Source organism: Ambystoma mexicanum, chromosome 1p, assembly GCF_040938575.1.
Source record: "Ambystoma mexicanum isolate Mex_15411 chromosome 1p, UKY_AmexF1_1, whole genome shotgun sequence".
NCBI lineage: Eukaryota > Metazoa > Chordata > Amphibia > Caudata > Ambystomatidae > Ambystoma > Ambystoma mexicanum.
In genome coordinates, this window is record NC_090921.1 from 8,125,781 (window position 1) to 8,136,424 (window position 10,644).

General features: G+C 46.3%; 1 non-coding gene across 1 annotated transcript; it reads left to right on the top strand.

The window, feature by feature from the left end:
- The first annotated feature begins 289 nt into the window (after positions 1–289).
- On the top strand, positions 290–360 carry TRNAG-GCC (transfer RNA glycine (anticodon GCC)). Its single transcript has one exon. It is a non-coding gene; the product is annotated as a tRNA-Gly (tRNA).
- Positions 361–10,644: the final 10,284 nt, after the last annotated feature.

A 10,644-nucleotide genomic window follows, 5' to 3' on the forward strand; every position in this document is an offset into this window, starting at 1 on the left:
GTACATTCACTTCTGAAGTAGAGAGTGAAAGGCTTTTGCAATCATACCATCATTTTACAAAATTCAACAATGTTTCAGCTGGAAGCTTTCAGGCAAATCTGAAACATCCCTTATTTATTAGACTTGCTAAAAATAAAGAAAAAGTGCCTCCAACAGGGGACTGCATTTAGAAAGCTGCTGTATGAAATGTTCAGTGCTTACTATCTATCATTATTAACTTCTTGTACACCGTCAATCGACTGTGTATTGCTACTTTGTATAGCTATGATAAAATATACATTCGTGCAAAGCATTGGTGGTTCAGTGGTAGAATTCTCGCCTGCCACGCGGGAGGCCCGGGTTCGATTCCCGGCCAATGCAGTACGCGTTATTTTACATTCATATTTATTTTTTTAATATAATTCAAATATCCCTTAGATGTCAGTCATAAATCTTTTTGGACATAAATTATGCATCCAATGTGTGTTAAATCAAATGTCCGTTTCGAAATTCTTCCATCAAATCTCACGGAGAACATCGAACAGCTTCACCTGGCGGGTGTTCAAAAGTAAAATTATCTTTGAACGCATCTTGCCACAAAGTGCAGATCACTTTTCTGTTATGTTCTTTCTGTCATCAAGCTCCTTCTACCGGACACCCCCTACAACTGCACACAACAGCCCGTTCCATTCCCACTGCACACAACACATCATCAGTCAATCATTTGACTCTTTTTTCAATCATTTGACTCTTTTATTCCTCGAATAAGAACGCACGGACAGAATCATCTCGGTAACAGTGCTTCCTAAAGTTATTAAATTCTATAAACCTTTATTGACGTGATGTGTTTACAACTAATTTCAAAGTTGAACAGCTGCGTAGGTATTGCCTCCGCGTCACTCTTCCTCGTCTCAGTGCTTTTGCTATTTTACGTGACATCTATATCCAGGAACCCATGCCAGCTCTTTACTTCTTGTAGCCCGCCCTCTGGGAGATATAAAGACTTCCCAGTTCCCAGCCACAATCCTCAGTTAAAATGTTTTCTTGTCTATCAACAAGAACATACACACCTCTCAACTCACAAACTTTTGGCGGCTGTCACCAGCCCTATAAGCAGCCCCCTCACCCGGCAAGCTTCCTAACAGCCCATATACATACATGCCAAACCCTTCGGATTTAGTCAGAAGACTCACGATTTTTCGATTAAAAGGTTTGCTATTTTTTCTTACACCAACCTAAAATTTAAAACTAAAAAAAATCAAAGGTGGTGGGTGTTAGGAACAAAAATTAGTGTAGCATATGTTTCCTCATTTCATTTCGTATGCCCCTCCAGGCATAACAGCATAGCTCTCAACCATTTGTGTCGCAAAAGTGGGTGCAAAACAGCCAATTTTATTTTTGATGGGTGAGAGCCCATTGAAATGATTGGGCGTGCAGGAGGCTTGGCGGGTGAGTCAGCTCTTTACAAGGCGGGTGACACACGCCAAAAGCGTGTGAGTTGAGAGCCATGGTGTAGTAACACTGCGTGAGACTACACAACACTTATCTGCTTGGTATTAGGTACCCTGCCTTTTGGTATAGAACTGTACTATTCACGTTACTAGCGTGACTGAGGAACTAGGCTTATCTCAAGAGGGATAAATGGGAGCTGTAAAGCTGTAGTAATGAAATTCCAAATGCAAGTAGCCAAGTAGCACTTACACTTAAGGTTTGAATAGTTATTTATTTAACATCAGTTTTTAAATAAGTGTTTTTTAAAAAGCGCAAGATATGTAACAATCAAATATAATTTAAAATACTTTCCAAGAATCAGCACAAGTTTAATGGATACTCTTTAGAGATGTTTTTTACACACTTCCTACACCCAGAGGTGACTTCATTCACAAGGACAGTAATAGCATTTATATATCACTAGTTATCCTTTGGAGATTCTGAGGTTGCACCGATGAAAGGTTAAAGGAAGGAAAAAGGTTAAACAGGTTCCTAGGGGGTGTGAGTATACTTAAATCTTCCAATGAAGTCTAGACAAGCCTTTCCCAGCCTTTCCTGTCCTACAGGAAATGATCAGAAGGCAAACTGAGCATCAGGGAAGAGAGTTTGATGCAAGTTAGAGCGAGCAGTAAAGTGCAGCAAACATGCAGCGAGTCTAGGGCAGTTGGAAGCCATATGTTTTTTTAGACTTTTGTTTTGTTAAAGTTACAGCAATGGATCAGTTAAGAGCATCTAAAGAAGAGGAGCCGTTAGGAGACAGGAAGTGACATATGGAATGGGCAAGCAGTGTCAGGATCTACAAGTGGCAGAGGGAAATGTAGTTTTTGAAAGAAAGAAAAAAGAAAACGAGTAACTGGAGACACTTTCAGTGTTTTTTCTGTTATTTGGTTGAAACTGCTAAAGAGTGGTATTAAAAGTTGAAGCATAATGCGGGCCTCCTTGTCTTTAATAGAATCAAGACTCCCTGCACAGTATGCAGGGGTAATCTTCATTATAGAACCCTAATGGGATTAACAAGGATTTCCATTTGGGATCCTTCCTGTAAACTCAGAATTGTTGGACTTTTAGCGTACCTATGGATGATGTAGTATCATACCTTGTTGATATTTGCTTAAACAGCGTAGCATCTAACAACATGCATAGTAGTGGAACACACGATAGGTACGATAATTTGTTGTTCTCTGCTTCAGCGGTATAATTCTTAATACTACAGATTGTGAGCATGATTGGCTTTGAACCTGTTTAAATGGAAAGGGCTTTTCTCCTTTCACAACAGTTTTCCACTCCAGACCACTCTTGGAAGGGAGTCTATACCTTATTGTCACTTGGAGGTTTACTCAATATGAATTGAGGTCTTGCCCCTTCACTGTGCTTAGTAGCAATAGTCCTATAGTTATTCACACGTTAACATTGTGACATGATACTGCTTAATTCCAATTTTGAGCACTTTTTACCTTTATGTGTTCGCGTGCATATACATTTTATTGTTATACACGTTGGGACCCCTGTGTTCGGATGACTTATTACGTAACGCTTGTCGTTCCTTGAAACCTGTTAAACAGCCAACAGCTGCTAGTGTGATGCAGTCACGTGGCGCAATGGCAACTTTCAGGCATCGTGCGTTTTAAAGAATAAGGGGGCAGTCCCACAACACACCAGTGCGCGCTGGTAGTCTGATATGTTAGGACCTGTGTCTGTGTGTCCCACCCGTTCCTTTCAGGGAGGGGTGGGACAAGGCCTACACGTGGGTGTCCTGGGCAATGCAGACCATAACATTGGCGACGAGGATGCAGCTGGGCAAGGGGAATGTGTTCCAATGTTAATTGTAAATCCAAACATTGCAGTAAGACAAACACTGCCATTATGAGATCCCAACGGCAGCGGATCCACACCTGGAGTACTCGTGCACCGTGTGGGCAATTTCTGGAACCCACAAGGGCTATGATCTACAGGTAGGGCCACATGAGCCCTTTAAAAAAACAAATGTTCTTCTCTCATTCTCTGCAACTAATGTTTTCTCAGTCACACTGAGTTGCTGTCTGGTGGGGCTGACGCGCCTCACATCAGGGTGTGGTCTCCTGGGAGCAGTAGAGGGTGAGCACCACACCACCAGTAGTCCCAGAAGTACACCAGCAGGTTTGAATTGCGGCCTTCTTGTGCAAAGAGGTTGCCTGTGCAATTTGCAACCAGGAGCGATAAAGATGACCTCCAGGGAGCCAGTCAAGATGCTGCAAGGCCCCCTCAGGCGAGAAGGACACCACACCAACAAGGGACACTGGCTCCAATGCCAGAGTTCAACATGCCAGGCAATCCCTCGCAGCCGTGATCAAAATGGTTGCTATGGTTAGAGAAGTTGAGCATGTACTTTAGGGGAACCGGCAAAACGGATGATGAGGCAAAAATTGCAACCGTACATATACTCTGTTGGGTCGGAGGTTCACAGAATTTTCAAGTCCCTCAATCCCATTGACAATTCCTATCAAGCAGCAAAAGACAGCCTCAAAGAACACTTCTTGCTAAGCAAGATTATGAAGGATTTGTTAGGTGTAGCGAAAAACATAAGGAGGAGGAATCCCTGGACCGGTTCCATGGCAGGCTCAGTCACCTGGAAAGTACCTGTGCATGAGAGAATGAGGACAGTATGGTAAGAAACAAACTGATACAAGGCTGTGCTTTAGGGAAGCTGGGTCGCCAAGTGCTGCGTGAGCCTGATCTGACATTGGCCCACAGTATGGAAATGGGAAGATCAGATGAGCTAGCAGAGAGCTGCGCAACAAAGATGGACACTGCAATTCGTTCACTGAAAGTGGAGGACGCGTGCGCACTAGCGCGTCCGCAAAGTGCGGGACCGATAAGGCCCAGATTGAACATAAGGAGAAATGAAACACTGCTGCCCTGCCCTAAGTGTGGCTATGACCTTCCGCATGCGGGGGAAAGCCCAGCGAAAGGAAGAGTAAGCGGATGCTGTGGACCCATGGGTCATTTTGCACAGATGTGTAAAGCCCCCACACCAGTGACTATTTCTAGAGGACCCAGCAAAGCACCCAGGCAGGTTGTGGTTGTCGAGCAGATGGCACCAAGTCATGATTTGGAAGAAGAGGAAGAGGAGGAAGCAGAAATGTTTTTCATCTCAAGTATAGACTCCATAAAGAAAAAGAGGAGACAACCCCTGTGCACGGTATCTGTGGATGGAGCAAAGACACCTGTGCTCGTAGACACTGGAGCGTTGGTGTGCGTGATGGCGACCCGTCACTATGAAGCAATCCCGGGGCCACCAGCACTGTCGAATACTCCGGCAAAAATCTTCAATTTGGCGGCACCCGTCTGATACCTCTCAGGAGGATGTTCGTTACCAGAGAGGCCCACGAAGGGAAGGAGATTAGGGCCAAATTTTTTGTCACTGACATAAACACTCACTCCATACTGAGCTGCGCGGCAGCAGAGTCCTTTGGGATCGTGCATTTCGCATTCAGTGTTTATGCCGAGGACACTAATAAGCTCCTTGAGAGGTTTAGGGTGGTCTTCAAGGGCGTTGGCACGGTACGGGTGAGAACATCAAGCTGCACATAGACTAATCTGTACGCCCAACTGCACTGAAACACTGTTGGTTCCCTTTTCATCTCTGATAACAGGTAGAACTGGAGTTGCAGAACCTGGTGAAAATAGAAAAAGTGGAGGGGTCCGCCCAGTGGGTGTCCCCCATCGTTGTGGCAATCCAGCCGAAACAACCAGGGTTGGTAAGTATCTGTGTTGACATGAGGCTTCCCAATCTGGCTATTTCTAACACAGTTCCTTGAAAGTAAGTTCATAGGTGCCAAGCTCCTTTACCCTGCAAAAGAAATGCGCTAGCATGTAGCATACATACCATTGCATTTCATTTCCCTTAATTGCACCTGCCCAGCCAGGCGCTGAGAAATAAAATGTGTTATGCAATTTAAACACCACTCAAATCACCTTGCACTGCAAACAGTCATGCTCCAAGAATTATTCATATTGCAGTGTTGCTTTCATCTTTATCATAACCTTCATCACTAGTATTAAATAAATAAGCACTGAAACAGAGCACATCATAAACCTGGAGTGTTCATCTTTACACCCTTGTGCAGTGGTCACTGTCCATAAATTAATCGTTGCCTTCGTTGCCTTCACACTAGCCGGCAGACAAAAACAGTAAACAGTACCTTGTATTCCTAAACCGGGAACATGGAGGCACATTTTTTCTTTTCCTCACATGGACGTTTATTCTAGTTCTATAATCCATTGCTGCCGGTTGAAAGTTCCTTGTTTTCTGTAATGTCCTATCTCTATGGACGTTACGCGTTCGGAGGAATAGTCCTCTTTCTGTGATGGTGGAAAGTGGGCTGCGCCCCATGTGGTATGGAGGGAGGGGTTACCGCCTGTGAGAGGCAGTTGATATTTAATAAAGAAGCAGAACAGACCTACGAGCGTCTCGTCCGTCATTTCATTTGCCTGAGCTTAATTACATTTGAGTTGGTGCCACGTATTTGCAGTCCTTTCATCAGGAGGTTTAACAATGGCGACGAGGATTAATCCGATGCCGGAGCACGCCTAAAGCTAAGCCCTGACGGCTGGGGGCGTGTGAATCCAGGTGCTCGACTGCCTGATCCGGTGCTATCCACGAGGCCCGCGAGACTCCGCCGCACCCAAGTAAGAGTCTCTGCCCGCGCCACAGCCATAATCCGACAAGGAACTGCCGACCCGCGTATCACGCGCGCCGCGTATTACACGCGGTGCTCAGCGGGTAATACACGCGTATGCTGCTTTGGTGCTCAGAGAGCCGCGTATTACACGCGGTGCTCAGCGGGTAATACACGCGTATGCTGCTTTGACTTACACTGCCGCAGGCCCAGCCCGTGAGGAGAGCATCAAAGGCCTACTATACGTGCAACCGCTTCAGTGCACGGGAAAGGGGCTGGAAATTACACAGCAAGCCGGAAAGGGGCTGGAAATTACAAGGCAAGCCGCTAAGAAGCGGGAAGCACATCAAAGGCCTACCACGTGCACAGTCGTTCCCAGCACGCAAAGAGAGCTGAAAAGTACACGGCAAGCCGCTACGACACGTATTGCGGGCACAGACAGGAAACTAAAATGTCTGCAGACAACCCAGACAGTGACAGTTTGAGCCCCTCTTCCAGTTCCACGCCCCGCCAAGCCACCCACAAAGACGACTGTGGCTCAGAATCATTACAACTACTGGCCGTCCCGCCGTTCGCCATGTCTGACACAAGTAGCCTTGCCCCTAGATGGGCCAGATGGCTCAAAGAACTACATGTTTACATAGATGCATCAGGGGTGAGGGAGGAGCGCCGACTGACTTCAAAAGACTTCAAACTTCCCATCCATGCGCAACACGGGAGCTCACGTTGCACTTTAATGTACAACATTGAGACGGAAGACGGTCCTTCCCTCTGTATACATCATCGCGTTGGCCACGTTCCTACGGCAGTTCCTCTAGTGTTTCTCTCCTGACATACGGAGCATGGGGAAGCACCGCACAGATGTCCGCAACGGAATCCGAATGCTCTCAGCCTCCGCATTCTGCGCTTGGCTATTCTGCCTGACCACTCTACTACGTCATCATTTGTACCTCAGCCACTGCGCTGTACGGATCTCGGGCATCCCTATACATGAAGGATAAGTCAAACGCTGCCATGCGCCCGAGTTTACTTTTTTTTTTTAATTTGCAGCGCCAGTTCAATTGCACCCACATGCGCAGGGCCCTAAATTCAAACTCTGTGGGCGGCATCACTATGCTGCATTGCTCCGTCACTACGCAGCCCTGACCTTCACTGTGCTGCAGCCCTCGCATCCTCTTAACAGTACCTTGAGGAAAAAGACTCCTTTCTCCACTGCATGGACAGCTCTCTGCCAACAGCTGCCTCACAGTGTATACACCAGGCCTGTGTACAATCCTCTGGCTGCCTGCATGGCCACTGGTATGTAGTGTTATTTCATTAGGTTCGTATAGTTGTAGCTTAGAAGGAATTTAGTATTATGCAGGACTTATACCTTCACTTCCCATATTTGGGCATCAGCTTTACTTTCCTGGACTTCATTCAACACGTGAACTGACTTCTTGAAATTATTTCTCCTTTACCACCACCACCATCACCTCTGGGCTCGCTTCTGTCATCTCTGGACTCATTTTGTTGAACATCCTCATCGCCACTTGTAGTATTGCGGTTCTGGCGGCAGGTACAGGTAAACAGAGATGACGCTGGACACAGGTAAGTGTAAAAGGAAGTTGTCTTTATTCTGTTACAGGGCTAGTCATGAAAGGATGGCAGGAGCTAGCTAATACACATCCTCTCCAGTTGCATCTCCCATCCTGTGTCCCTAACTGTCATTCCTGGAACCTTAATGGGTTGTAAGGTTCCAGGCTACGGGTCAGCATTCTTATGCCTGCAATGTGAAGCCTGCTGCGGTGAAAAGGGTGGTGCGTGTTTTCGAGCTGTTTATCTGCTCTGGCTCTGGCTCTGTCTCTGGACTGAGACTGTCACTGCTTCTAGAACCTTTTGAACTGTGCAGATTGTATTACACTGTCGGAGATGGTCGGAGTGTCGGAGGGGAGAAGAGCGGCATATTTCCTTTTGGAGTTCTTTTTGGAGTTGCCTACTCCTTTAAGGCATTGCCAAGTGAAGCCACGCCCCTAGGAGCTCCAGGAAGTGAAATTCAGCGCACCCAGCCCTCGCGGCGTGAATCCCGCTGCAGTGAAAAGGGCGGTGCGTGTTTTCCAGCTGTTTACCTGCTGTTTGGCTCTGGTGGCTCGGGATGAGGCTCTGCAGTAACTGCACCCCAAACAGAGTTTACAAGTCCTCAGTTCCCTTCTCTGGCCAGCTGCAGGGGCAGGCGCTTAATGGAGGGAGAAAGCGGAACCGTGGGCATTGCAGTAAGCTGCAATTGTAAGCCGATGGAAGCCTTGGGGTATTGAACACACCACGTGAGGATTCAGGAATCAGGAAAAGCTGGAGTTGGGCGGCGTCAGGATTCTCAGGTGAGAGCTGAACTACATACTGAATTGCACACTGAATTGTACACAAGTAAGATCGAGCCGACTCCAATTTAAGGGGGTATATGCTACCGAAGAGCGGGAGACTGTTGGGAACTCCCTTTGATCCCGTTCTGGTTGTGCAAAAAGCAGTGATTGTTGTTTCATCAATTGACCAGTGCTATTGGGGGGTGGCAAGAGACTGTTCGAGGGACCCTTTTTTTTCTAAAGGCCAGCTAATCATTCTTCGAGACCCTCAATCATAGTCTGCCAATCTCCAGCAGAATGAAGTTAAGGAGCACTGCAGCTCTTGATTCTGCTAATGGTGCAGACTGGAATGGCTCATATACAGCACCAATGGTGAGCTCAACAACTTTGGAGTCACCACATCCTGTTGTCCAAAGTACGACACACACCAAACAACCGGTGGTCACAGTCGCACTGGTGCATGAAACCCTGATGAAAGAGACTGAAATAAAAGAAACCCAAACTGGCCAAACACCATTGTTAATCAGTGGAGGCGAGGGTTGGAATACACAGTTACAACAAAAAATATTCAAAGGAAGATCAAAGAATATTTCGGCAAAAAGAGACACAAAAGCTCAAATGACGGGGTTGACTTAAGAGAGGGGAGCTGGGGCTCGCCAATTCTGAGAGCAGAGGAAATAAGCGAGAGTTCAGCCTCTTCAAGTCATACCGAAGCTCCAAAGCGGGGAGATCCAACAGGACCAGAAAGTAAGGACCAGGAGCTGGAGACTAATACTGACCTCCCAGGGGAAAACAGTGGATTAGTGTTAGAATATCCTGCTCCAAAAGAATCAGCTAAACCATCAGGCGGACAACTCGACCTTAAAGGCGTTGAGCTTTGTGCTCAACTCACTGGTGTCAGTGTTTAAACTGTTAAAAGAGGAAGTCCAAAGTGAAGCGGGAATCCTCCTGGTATTAACGGATGAAGTAACGAAATGTGACTCCTCGATGGTGGGGTTAAAGAACACAAGTATCTCTTCCATCTCCCCATGCTTAATGACATACAAATCGAGGTGGCAAAGCAGGGTTTAGATATCGCCTCCATACAGCGACTCCCCCTGGCAAATAGAAAGGAGGACGCCACGTCACAATCTCATATTCGAGACCTACTGCAGACCAACCTCCGGCAACTGGGATCACAGGTGCCAGAATGGAGCGAATCATCAGAGATCTCTAATATCTACAACGATACTCCACTGTCGGAATCAACCTTTGAGGAATTTATGAGATTGGCCTATGTGGTGGAGGCCCAAGTACTGGAAGCCGATGAAAGAAGTGCAAGTGGCAAAGGGCAGGAGGTTATTGGCGATCTGGGGGTTGCCGCTGACTGCGATTGGACTATGGCGAGTAACCAAAATGCCAAGAGGAGGAGGAGAACGAAAAGAAAGGAAGTTGCAAAAAAGGGCAAAAGAGCACCCAGAAAAGCGTTAAAAAGAATAAAGAAAAAAACCTAAAAACCTAAAAATTAAAAAAAACAAAATGCTAAAATTCTTAACTTCGTGAATAACATCAACACAACAAATATTGGCATTCAACCAGATATGGCTAAAGAAGCTATTCATAATAAAGGAATTGTTACGTCAACAAGCAAGCTGGGGTCGCAGACAAACATTTTGCACACACCGAATAGAGTTCAGCTAGATGCAAAGTCTTCACAACCAAAACCAGTGGAAAGTGACCCTGTGATCCTGTGTGTGAGTGTGGGGATGCAGACAGAGCACCTTCCTAGCTTAGCCCAAGATTTGCGGAGCCAAAAAGAGGGGGATTCCGTAATTCCAAAATTGAAACTGGCCCCCATCTTTACACAAAATAGGACATCTTTGAGAAGATTGGTGGTCAAGAACACAGACACGGATGCGAGAGGAGCGAAACTAAAAATTGCACCGATATTCCTTACAGCCGCAAAGAAAGCAGCGAGTCCAGGAATTGCAGGAGAATCAAATACCTCGAATAAGGCTACACTCGAAAAGTTGGAGGGAAGTCCCTGACAATTCAGGGGATATGGAATGGTGCAGGAAAATCGAAAGAGATTGCTCAACAAGAAACTGGCTCCGCCCCTCGAAGGGACAAAGAACTGGAACATATGTCCACAAAAGAGGACGATCAAACTGGTTTTGAAGCTCCCAGATTATGGTTAA